Source organism: Sinocyclocheilus rhinocerous, unplaced genomic scaffold (assembly GCF_001515625.1).
Source record: "Sinocyclocheilus rhinocerous isolate Xijiao unplaced genomic scaffold, SAMN03320098_v1.1 scaffold79, whole genome shotgun sequence".
NCBI classification, from domain to species: Eukaryota; Metazoa; Chordata; class Actinopteri; order Cypriniformes; family Cyprinidae; genus Sinocyclocheilus; species Sinocyclocheilus rhinocerous.
This window is the reverse complement of record NW_015638023.1, coordinates 170,209-181,054: the sequence shown is the minus strand read 5'-3', so window position 1 is coordinate 181,054 and position 10,846 is coordinate 170,209. Positions and strand designations below refer to the sequence as shown.

At 45.3% G+C, this 10,846-nt stretch overlaps 1 pseudogene; it reads left to right on the top strand.

Moving 5' to 3' along the window:
• LOC107749395 (probable ubiquitin carboxyl-terminal hydrolase FAF-X) overlaps positions 1–10,846 on the top strand; it is a 35,141-nt pseudogene that overhangs the window by 18,066 nt on the left and 6,229 nt on the right.

Here is a 10,846-nt window from a genome sequence, read left to right as displayed (position 1 = left end):
TTTGCTTGTTTCTCGCGCTGACTGTCATCCGAAGATCCCGATAAATATACACAGAATTACAGTATTTAAGTATTCACGCAGACATAATCGGTTATGTCTTAAGTGAACGTTTGTGGAACTGTTGGGGAAAACATCTGATGTGTAACATTATATTAGATCCGTGCATACAGTAGGTCTTAATATATAGGCCGTCTGTCTCATTAATGTTAATCTAATCTGCGCTTGATTGAACTTCTTTTGTAGTTTTAATAATGAATTTATCTGTAATGAAAAGACTAAAGGGATTTTTACATTTGATGATTTGTTTTTCTTACTTGAATGCTTTTGTTTATATGTAAAATGAAAACGGTAATGCATTATTTGTTCAGCCGTTTTGTTTTTTGCATCTGTTCTTATTTATAATAAAGATAAAATAAAAAATAGCTATATTGTGATTATTAAAACTGTAATTATTATTAAGAAAAAATTGGAGGAAAAGATGCAACGTTGCAGGTGCTTTGGAACCTTCAGAAAACTGTAACTCTATTTTTCTCAGAATTGACTCTGCTGACTCTATCGACTTCAAACGTGTGGCTCAGTCATTATTCCTCCGATTCCAACACATCATGCATCATTCTGAAAGTCTCTTAATGGAGAATGTGAACATAAAAATAACTCATTTTTGAAAATTTGCTCATTGTGATTCATTTTGCCAGCACAGGTCATATTTTTATCTCCTATCAGTCATCACTGGCATATTGGCGTATTATCAACGTGTCTAATTGTAATGTTTTCTCGTATTTTAATTTAAAACTGTGATTAAGTACATTCAAATGAATTAATAAAATATCGCCCAGCCCTAAATCCACTAAAGCGGCTGTCTGTCACTACCTGGTTTTCAGTCATTAGCTGGTTTGTAGAGTCTGGTTGTGAATAACTGAATTCACAGTGACACTGTATTTAGCCGCAATGTGAACGCTGCTCATCAAGATCATGTTATTTAGTAAATTCATCTGGTTTCTTCTCCACAGGTCGTGATTCAAGGCAGTGATGATATCGCCACTCGAGCGATAGACCTGCTGAAGGAAATATACACCAACCTCGGACCAAAGCTACAGGTGAATCAGGTGAGCCGGTGTTCCTCGCCCGACCGCCAGCCGCTAACACGCCGCTAAATCACGTCTGATTCGTTGCTGTCGCCGTTTACAGGTCGAGATCCATGAGGACTTCATCCAGTCGTGCTTCGACCGGCTCAAGGCCTCGTACGACACGCTGTGTGTGCTGGACGGAGATAAGGACAGCATTAACTGCGCCAGACAGGAGGCCATACGCATGGTGCGCGTTCTGACGGTGCTCCGAGAGTACATCACCGAGTGTGACAGCGACTACCACGAGGAGAGGACCATCCTGCCCATGTCCAGGTGCCTGCTGCAGTTATACCAGACCTTCTGTAGTTCTGCTGGCCGTGGGGTCGATTCCCGGGGCACAGCTTTCTGATGCAGTGGAGTCAGCGTGAAGAGTTTGAGACCGAAGTAGAGGCAGATCTTTTCTTCTGTATTGTGACACATCTGAATGTAACAGATTATCGGTAATGTTGGGTGGGGCTTGGTACTGTGCATCCATTGTTGATTGGATGATGAGATGTGTATGCAGATGAGCGTGAGCTTGCAGGGGCGGGGTTTATGAGAACGGAATGATCCACTGGAAGATCCAGTTATGATGTTTTAAATAAACAAGGTCAAAACGTTTTTTTAAAAATGAAACATGCACTGATGAATTCTTCACCATATGTGACCCTGGAGCACAAAACCAGTCATAAGTGTCAATTTTTCGACACTTTCCATAAGCTTTCCATTGATGTGTGGTTTGTTAGGATAGAACAATATTTGGCTGAGATACAACTATTTGAAAATCTGGAATCTGAGGGTGCAAAAAAATCTAAATATTGAGAAAATCATCTTTAAAGTTGTTCAAATGAAGTTCTTAGCAATGCATATTACTAATCAAAAGTAGGAAGTACAGTAGGAAATTTACAAAATATCTTCATGGAACATGATCTTTACTTAATATCCTAATGATTTTTGGCATAAAAGAAAAATCAATAATTTTGACCCATACAATGTATTTTTGGCTATTGCTACAAAAGACTGCTTTTGTGCTCCAGGCTCACATATGATCTATAACATGCATTTAGAAAATAGATGAGGTGAATTTATATTTAATGCAGACTTGAAAGTCTCTGTCAAATGAACACATGCAGTAGGAAGCCAAACAGTGACAAAAGGGTCTGAACTGCTCTCTGGTGTTGTCTGTGTCTGCGCTCCAGGGCGTTCCGTGGGAAGCACATCACTCTGGTGGTGAGGTTTCCCAATCAGGGCCGTCAGGTGGAGGACTTGGACATCTGGTCCCACACCAACGACACCATCGGCTCGGTCCGCCGCTGCATCCTCTCTCGCATCAAAGCCAACAGCACACACACTAAAGTAGAGCTGTTCATCGGAGGAGAGATCGTGGACCCCGCTGAGGACCGCCGGCTGATTGGACAGCTCAACCTCAAAGATAAAACTGTGAGCTTTACAAATGTCTGTGTGTGTATATCTATATTTGTCCAGAGATGAGCTACTAAAAGACTGGACGTTCTCTTTCTGTAGCTCATCACAGCGAAGCTCACGCAGGTCAGCACCAACATGCCCTCCAGCCCCGACAGCTCGTCCGACTCGTCCACCGGCTCGCCCGGGAACCACACAAACCACTACAGCGACGGCCCGAACCCCGAGGTGGAGAGCTGCCTGCCAGGAGTGGTGAGAGCCATGTTTGTGCTTCATATGATAACCTCAGGTCTGAATGAGCCATGCATCTTATAAAATGAATCGAATCGTTGTCATTTAGGAAAGATCACGTTGGTGTTTGAATCGTGTTCGCGATCTTTCACGATCTGTTTAAGTGCTTTGTCATGTTAATGGTGACACCGCTCTTGCATGTTAGCTTAGCACAAATATTATACCTAGCAGTTACTTGCTGATCGCAAGTGTAGCCAAACACTGGAGCGCTTAGAATAGAGCAGAATCAGGTCCTCGCAGATAGAAAAAAAGAAAAGATGCGCACACAGGAATCGATAGGCGGAATCGAAATTTTAATTTTACAAAAAGTATCCGATTCCTGACCTTAAGTATCTGATTCTGGAATTGGAATCGGTGTTCGATACCCAACCCGAGTTATTAGAGATGATTTAATCAGTATAATGTGGGATATTTTATTGTATGTGCACAGTTCCTCACTGAACGCCTTGAGTTCATAAACCTATAAATCTTTTAATACACTGTTAGATCTTTATAATTTTGAGATTTATTAACGCATGTTGTACATGTAAAACAATTGATATTAGTTATTAGTAGTGATGTAGCGATTCACTCAACTCGCGATTCGATTCACGGTTGTTGTTTTTTAACAAAATGAGATTTAAGACAAATTATAAATTAAATGTGTCCTTTTATTATTGCTTGGACAAAATGCTGCACGTTTCTTTGTGAAATTGAAATATAACACTATAATAATATACTAATATAGCACTCTTACGAACTTTAATATGCATTATACAGAGGCAAGAGGAAAAGAAAAAATACCATCTAAAGACACTAAGTTCCCCTCAGAGATACATTCATATAAACTCCTACCCCTAATTGAATTGCGATTTGTTTAGCATCTCAACCCATTTGAATCGTCACATATTCGAATCAATTTTCAACCGGCTCGCAGTTAATCGTTACATCCCTAGTTATTAGTGTTTTATTTGGCATTGATTTTGACAAAATCCTGTGGAATATCAGTCATTTATTGGTATGGGCCAGAATTTAAATTTCTGGTCTGACGCACAGAATAGTCTGTCAGCACGTCTTGTTGAGGTGACTTGTTTTTCTTCTCTCCTCAGATCATGTCGCTGCATCTGCGCTATATCTCCTTCTTGTGGCAGATCGCTGATCTGGGCTGCACCCTGAGCATGCCGTTACTGCGAGACAGAGCTCGAGTGCTCATGAAGCTCATGCCTCCAGGTCGCAGCAAACATCGTGACGACTTGCTCTGTAGCATGCGGTCTGGCTGTGAGGGTCACTGATATGTGCTGCTTGTGTTCACAGATAACACTACAGTGGAGAACCTGCGAGCGATCTGTTTGGATCACGCTAAGCTGGGAGAGAACAGTCTGAGTCCCACTCTGGATTCACGCTTCTTTGGCCCGTCCGCTTCACAAGTGCTCTACCTCACCGAGGTATCTTCATACTGCTGTAAAACCATCGTTCGTGTGCTCCTGCTCCTGCAAATGTAATCATCGCAGTAGCTGTTGAGCTTGACAGCAAATCAGCTCAGAAATCTTTGGTTTGTGTGGTGTCAGGTGGTGTATGCGCTGCTGATGCCAGCCAGTGGAACGCTGGGAGACGACGCCAGTGACTTCCAATACAACTTCCTGAAGAGCGGCGGTCTGCCTCTGGTTCTGGGCATGCTCACCAGGAACAACTTCCTTCCCAGTACAGACATGGAGACGAGACGCGGCGCCTACCTGAACGCCCTGAAGATCAGCAAGCTCCTGCTCACTGCCATCGGGTTCGGACACGTGAAGGCCGTGGCGGAGGCCTGCCAGCCGCTGGTGGAGGGAACCAACCCCGCGTCACCAGTGCGCCACTCTTCTCACGTTTGGACTTGAGACTTGATTGTTCTCCTCACGGTGATGTGACTTTGTGTTTGTCTTCCAGATAAATCAGGCGACCCATGAACAGGCTCTGGTGCTGCAGAACGCTCTCCAGAGCATTCCCAATCCCGCCTCCGAGTGCATGCTGCGCAACGTGTCCCTCCGGCTGGCCCAGCAGATCTCCGACGAGGTTCCTGATCTTTACCGCTTTACAGTCGCTGTGTGAGGCCTACTTCACGCTGATATTCCTAATTGTGTTGCTTTCCGTCATTGTGCAGAACTTCTTCCAGGCCTCAAAGTACATCCCGGATATCTGTGTGATCCGCGCCGTGCAGAAGATCGTCTGGGCTTCCGGTTGTGGGATGGTGCATCTGGTCTTCAGCTCGAACGAAGAGATCAGCCAGATCTACGAGAAGGCATGTTCATGGTTCATCAGCGCTCGCCACCAGTGTTTTTATCCCTCGTTTAAGCGTGCATCTGTCGTTCTGCAGACTAACGCGGGTAACGAGCCGGACGCTGAAGACGAGCAAGTGTGCTGTGAGGCGCTGGAGGTCATGACCTTGTGTTTCGCTGTGCTCCCTACGGCCCTCGACACGCTCAGCAAAGAGAAAGCCTGGCAGACCTTCATCATCGACCTGCTGCTGCACTGCCAGAGCAAGTACGTACTTACAGGAGCAGTGCGCTTCTGTTGAGACGCTCTCCACTCAGTTTAGAAATTGAATATAAAACGCCTTTACAGTAAATGTATTTACAGTGGACGCCTAATAGACCAGTGAGCTGCAGAAATGCATTGCTGAAGATATTTAGTGTAAGTGTATATGTTTGAGCTATCATCTGAAGCTCTGCTGTATTAGTGATGTACTTCCTGTAGGTGGGTTTTGCTCCATATGAACAGTTTCTCACATCCCTTCCTGGTGCTCTTGTGCCGATACCAAGCACAAATAAGAGTTTACTAGTTTCACATGATCGGTTAATGTTTGGGATGCAGCAGAGAAAGAGAACAAAGGCAGAAATTCTTGTCTTAAGATGTTAAGATGTGCTGATAGACACCTGGTTAAAAGTCTAAAGTGATTGAAATTTAGTTAGTACACATTAAAATCCCAAACATCAGAAATGACGGATCATTGGATTATTTGTGCATTAATGAAGAGCGTTTACCTGCACTTGTGCTGAGGCTGTTTATTGTGACACGTGAGAAAAGACACTGAAAGTCAGGTGAAGTCGTTTAAGAACCTGCCTCTGTTTGTTTGTTTGTTTTCAGAGCTGTGCGTCAGATGGCACAGGAGCAGTTCTTCCTCATGGCCACCAGGTGCTGTATGGGACACAGACCCCTCCTGTTCTTCATCACCCTCCTCTTCACTGTTCTGGGAGTGAGTACAGCATCACAGCGCTCGCGTTTGAGTGATCTAGACGCCAGTCGAGTGATAACTGTTCGCTGCTCTTTCAGAGTACGGCGAAGGAAAGAGCGAAGCACGCTGGCGATTACTTCACGCTCTTGCGCCACTTACTCAACTACGCCTACAACAGCAACATAAACCTTCCCAACGCCGAGGTGCTGCTGAACAACGAGATCGACTGGCTCAAGAGGATCCGGGTGAGTCCACAGCGCTTCCACTCCATGCACGAGGAACAGGACGGAGCGATGGCTTTAATTCTCTTTCCTATGGTTTTCATGGACGTTCAGGATGAGGTGAAGAGGAGCGGAGAGACGGGTGTGGAAGAGACCATTCTAGAGGGTCATCTGGGGGTCACCAAAGAGCTGCTGGCCTTTCAGACCCCGGAGAAAAAGTTCTACATCGGCTGTGAGAAAGGAGGCGCTAATCTGATAAAGGTGATCGGTCTATGCTTTGATAAATGTTTGTACAGATATGTTGTGAAAGCGAAGTGCACTTGATTTGTATCTGTCTGTGTCTCTCACAGGAGCTGACCGATGACTTCATCTTCCCGGCGTCTAACGTGTTTCTGCAGTTCGTGAAGAGCGCCGAGTTCCCGGCGGAGCAGGCTATACCGGTGTGCAGCAGTCCTGCGTCTATAAACGCCGGCTTCGAGCTGCTGGTGGCGCTCTCTGTCGGCTGCGTGCGGAACCTCAAGCAGATCGTCAACACGCTCACAGACATGTACTATCTAGGTACTGACTGACTGCATTTCAGATAAACCAGCTGACGTGAAGGGCTTTGCCTGCGTATTAAACACAGACCTGTGGTTTGATCCTAATGGAACCAGATGGTTTTATATTGCTTGTTTATAGGCCTGTTTGCTTTGTGTATCAATGAGCCTCATTAACAAAGCATCTGAAAAACATCCTTTATAAATTTAATCAAATGCAACTTTTATAGAAGTGCATTCTGCTCCTGTTTCATGAACAAGAGGCGTTTTAAACTCCTGCATCTGGTCTCAGGTTGCGAGGCGCTTACAGAGTGGGAGTATCTGCCTCCGGTGGGGCCGCGGCCGACCAAAGGCTTCGTGGGTCTGAAGAACGCAGGAGCCACGTGCTACATGAACTCCGTGATCCAGCAGCTTTACATGATCCCGCCCATCCGCAACGCCTTCCTGGCCATCGAAGGCACCGGCAGCGACATCGACGACGACGACACGTCCGGAGACGAAAAGCAGGACAACGAGGTAAAGAACGCACAGCCGTGTCACTCGAGCGTACTGAAGTCAGTGCGAACGCGTCTGAATGTGCATCGTTGTGCTGCAGAGTAATGTGGACCCCAGGGATGATGTGTTCAGTTATCATCAGCAGTTTGATGACAAGCCCTCTCTCAATAAGGCCGAGGACCGTCAGGAGTACAACATCGGAGTGCTGCGGCGTCTGCAGGTCATCTTCGGTCACCTCGCCGCGTCCCGTCTGCAGTACTACGTGCCCATAGGCTTCTGGAAACAGTTCAGGTACAGTCAGCCGTGAATGCTTGTGGGGCACTGTGTGTACATCAGCCACAGCGAATCAGATTTTGTGTATAATTCGTGGGGAAGTTTAAATCCTTTTTCGTTTCCAAGCTTAATATCCAGAGACCACTGTAAGTGAAAAACACTGATGTTTTCGAGAGTTGTTTGAAGCACTTGACATAAGGGCTGGGCGATATGGCAAAAAATCTCGATTTTTAACTAGTCTACTTGAAAATGTAGATATAACATTATTCAAGAAACTTTTTTTTAATTTTTATAATCCTCTAGTTAAAGAAATTTATTTTCCGAATGCAACACACAATATGTAAATGTTAAATCACTTAACTACAACATGATTCAAGTAACTTTTTCTTTATTAACCCAATTTATTTTTCCAAGTGCACCACACATGAGGTAGTCAACATGATGTAAATGTTAAACAAATCAGAAAAGATGCATGAACTACAACTACATCTTGTACAACCTTGTCTTACACATATTATATGTTCAGAAATAATAAGAGGAAAATGCTTCAAAAATCTCAAAAGTCAAGGTAATTCAAATTCAGAATGACTGAAGGTATAACAGCAGTAGACTATTATTAACTATAAATGTTCTGTCAAAATAATCAACATCAGCTTTAGCAGTAATTTAATAGTTCTGTACAGGTTTTTATTGGATTGCGCTGCTTTTCCATTGTTTTTTCTGTGTAAACATGGGCACGTTTGACTGTTTAATTTAATTTATGTAAATATTAATATAAATTAATAGTTATTCGTGTATTTATATTCGTTCTGTTAATAAAAGTTCTGTTTAATATAAGTGAGTTTGTCGTTGTACTGTTTTGTTGTTGTCCATTCAAGAAATTGACGCTGAATTGCTGCTAACTTAAAAGTGAAAGTAAAATGCGCAAAAGCGAGGAAAACCCCAACAAACCCCAGTGAGACCGGTATTACCGGTGTTGTCACACATTGAATAACTAGTGGGAAAATTTAATCACCATCACAACCCTAATCTGTATACGTGTGTTGTGTGTGTCTTCATAGGTATGAGTGCGAGGAGTCCTTCACAACACTGAATGTTGACATCAGGAACCACCAAAACCTCCTTGACTCTTTAGAACAGTACGTCAAAGGGGATCTCCTCGAAGGAGCCAATGCGTACCACTGTGAGAAGTGCAACAAAAAGGTGAGACATGTTCCCTAAATCCGGTCTGATTGAAGTTGTGCAGACTGGTGAGCTTTGCTCTGGTTTGCCGTCAGGTGGACACGGTGAAGCGTCTCCTCATCAAGAAGCTCCCGCCGGTGTTAGCCATCCAGCTGAAGCGCTTCGATTACGACTGGGAGCGCGAGTGTGCGATTAAGTTCAATGATTACTTCGAGTTCCCTCGTGAGCTGGACATGGAGCCCTACACGGTGGCAGGCGTGGCGAAGCTGGAGGGTGACGAGGTTCCGCCGGAGAGCCAGGTCATCGCTGAGAACTCTGATCCGAACAGCAGCTCCCGCTATCGGCTCGTGGGTGTGCTGGTGCACTCGGGGCAGGCCAGCGGCGGACACTACTACTCTTATATCATGCAGCGGCACTGTAATGGCAGCGACGGACTGAAGGACCGCTGGTACAAGTTTGACGACGGCGACGTGACGGAGTGTAAGATGGACGATGACGAGGAGATGAAGAACCAGTGCTTCGGTGGAGAGTACATGGGCGAGGTGTTCGACCACATGATGAAGCGCATGTCGTACCGGCGGCAGAAGCGCTGGTGGAACGCCTACATTCTGTTCTACGAGCGCATGGACGCAGCAGGGGGCGACGGAGAGCTGCTGAAGTACATCTCCGAGCTGACGCTCGCGCCCCGGACGAACCAGCCTAAAATGCCCTTGGCCATCGAGGCCAGCGTTCGCAAACAGAACGTGCAGTTCATGCACAGCCGCATGCAGTACAGCCTCGAGTACTTTCAGTTCGTTAAGAAACTGCTGACCTGCAACAGCGTCTACCTGAACCCTCCTCCAGGTGAGTGGTGTTTTCAAGATGCATTATATCCGTCGCCGGACGGTCCAGCAATCCATAAACACCTTCTGCTGGTGTTTTGTTAAGATTCACCTCTTTTCTGGTCTTTCTAGGTCAAGATCATCTTTTACCAGAAGCTGAAGAAATAGCGATGATTAGTATACAGCTTGCAGCTAGGTTTCTGTTCAGCACTGGATTCCACACAAAGAAAGTCGTCCGAGGCCCTGCTAGTGACTGGTGAGCGTTTACTGTGTGTCTCTGCTTCTGATGCACTGATGAAAGTGTGGACATATCTACTCATTTTAGAATAATAGTAAAGTAAGGGAATTACTAAATGACTGAAGTGCCACCCTTTGACTTATTCCAGCTCACACTGGTCATTTTCTCAACCAACATTAAACTGGTAGAGCATATTTTGTGTTGATTGACTCCTCTCCTCATCATAGACTGGACTTGTTTTTCTTTCAGGTATGATGCCTTGTGCATTCTGTTGCGTCACAGCAAGAACGTCCGCAGCTGGTTTGCACACAGCGTCCTCTTTGCCTTCCCCACGCGATTCTCGGAGTTCTTGCTGGAGTGTCCGAGTGCGGAGGTGCGCGGAGCTTTTGCCAAGCTCATCGTGTTCATCGCACACTTTTCCCTGCAGGACGGACCCTGCCCTGCTCCGGTCACCTCGCCCGGCTCGTCCACACAGGTGAGGGAGAGAAATAACTGCAGTATAACCTCAAAGATCTGACGGTGTCCTATATTCCTCAACCAGTAATTCGGCTGAACCTCATTGTGCTTGTCATAATTTTAGACTGAAAGCATTAAGGGCACTGCTTGCAGGGGAAATGGAGTTACCGGCCTTTTAAAGGTGACCTATTATGCCTCTTTTTACAAGATGTAAAATAAGTCTCTGATGTCCCCAGAGTGTGTATGTGAAGTTTTAGCTCAAAATACCCCACAGATAATTTTTTATAGCTTGTTGAAAATGCCACTTTTAGGGTATGAGCCAAAACACACCTTTTTTGTGTTTGTCCCTTTAAATGAAAACGAGCTGGTGCTCCCGCCTCCCCTTTCAGAAGAGGGTGGAGTTTCTAGAGCTCGCGCACCGGCATCATGCCAGCAATAACAAAACACTCTCTCATGCACTGAAAATGTCAGAAACTGCTAGTAGTTAGTGTTCAGCCATATATGTTCGAACCGGTGTCGTGCCGAATTCTGCACCCTGCCAGATTATTTATGAATTACACAGACGGGGAGCACGGCGCTATAAAAATAACAACATAGCTGGTCTCATGGTGCCAT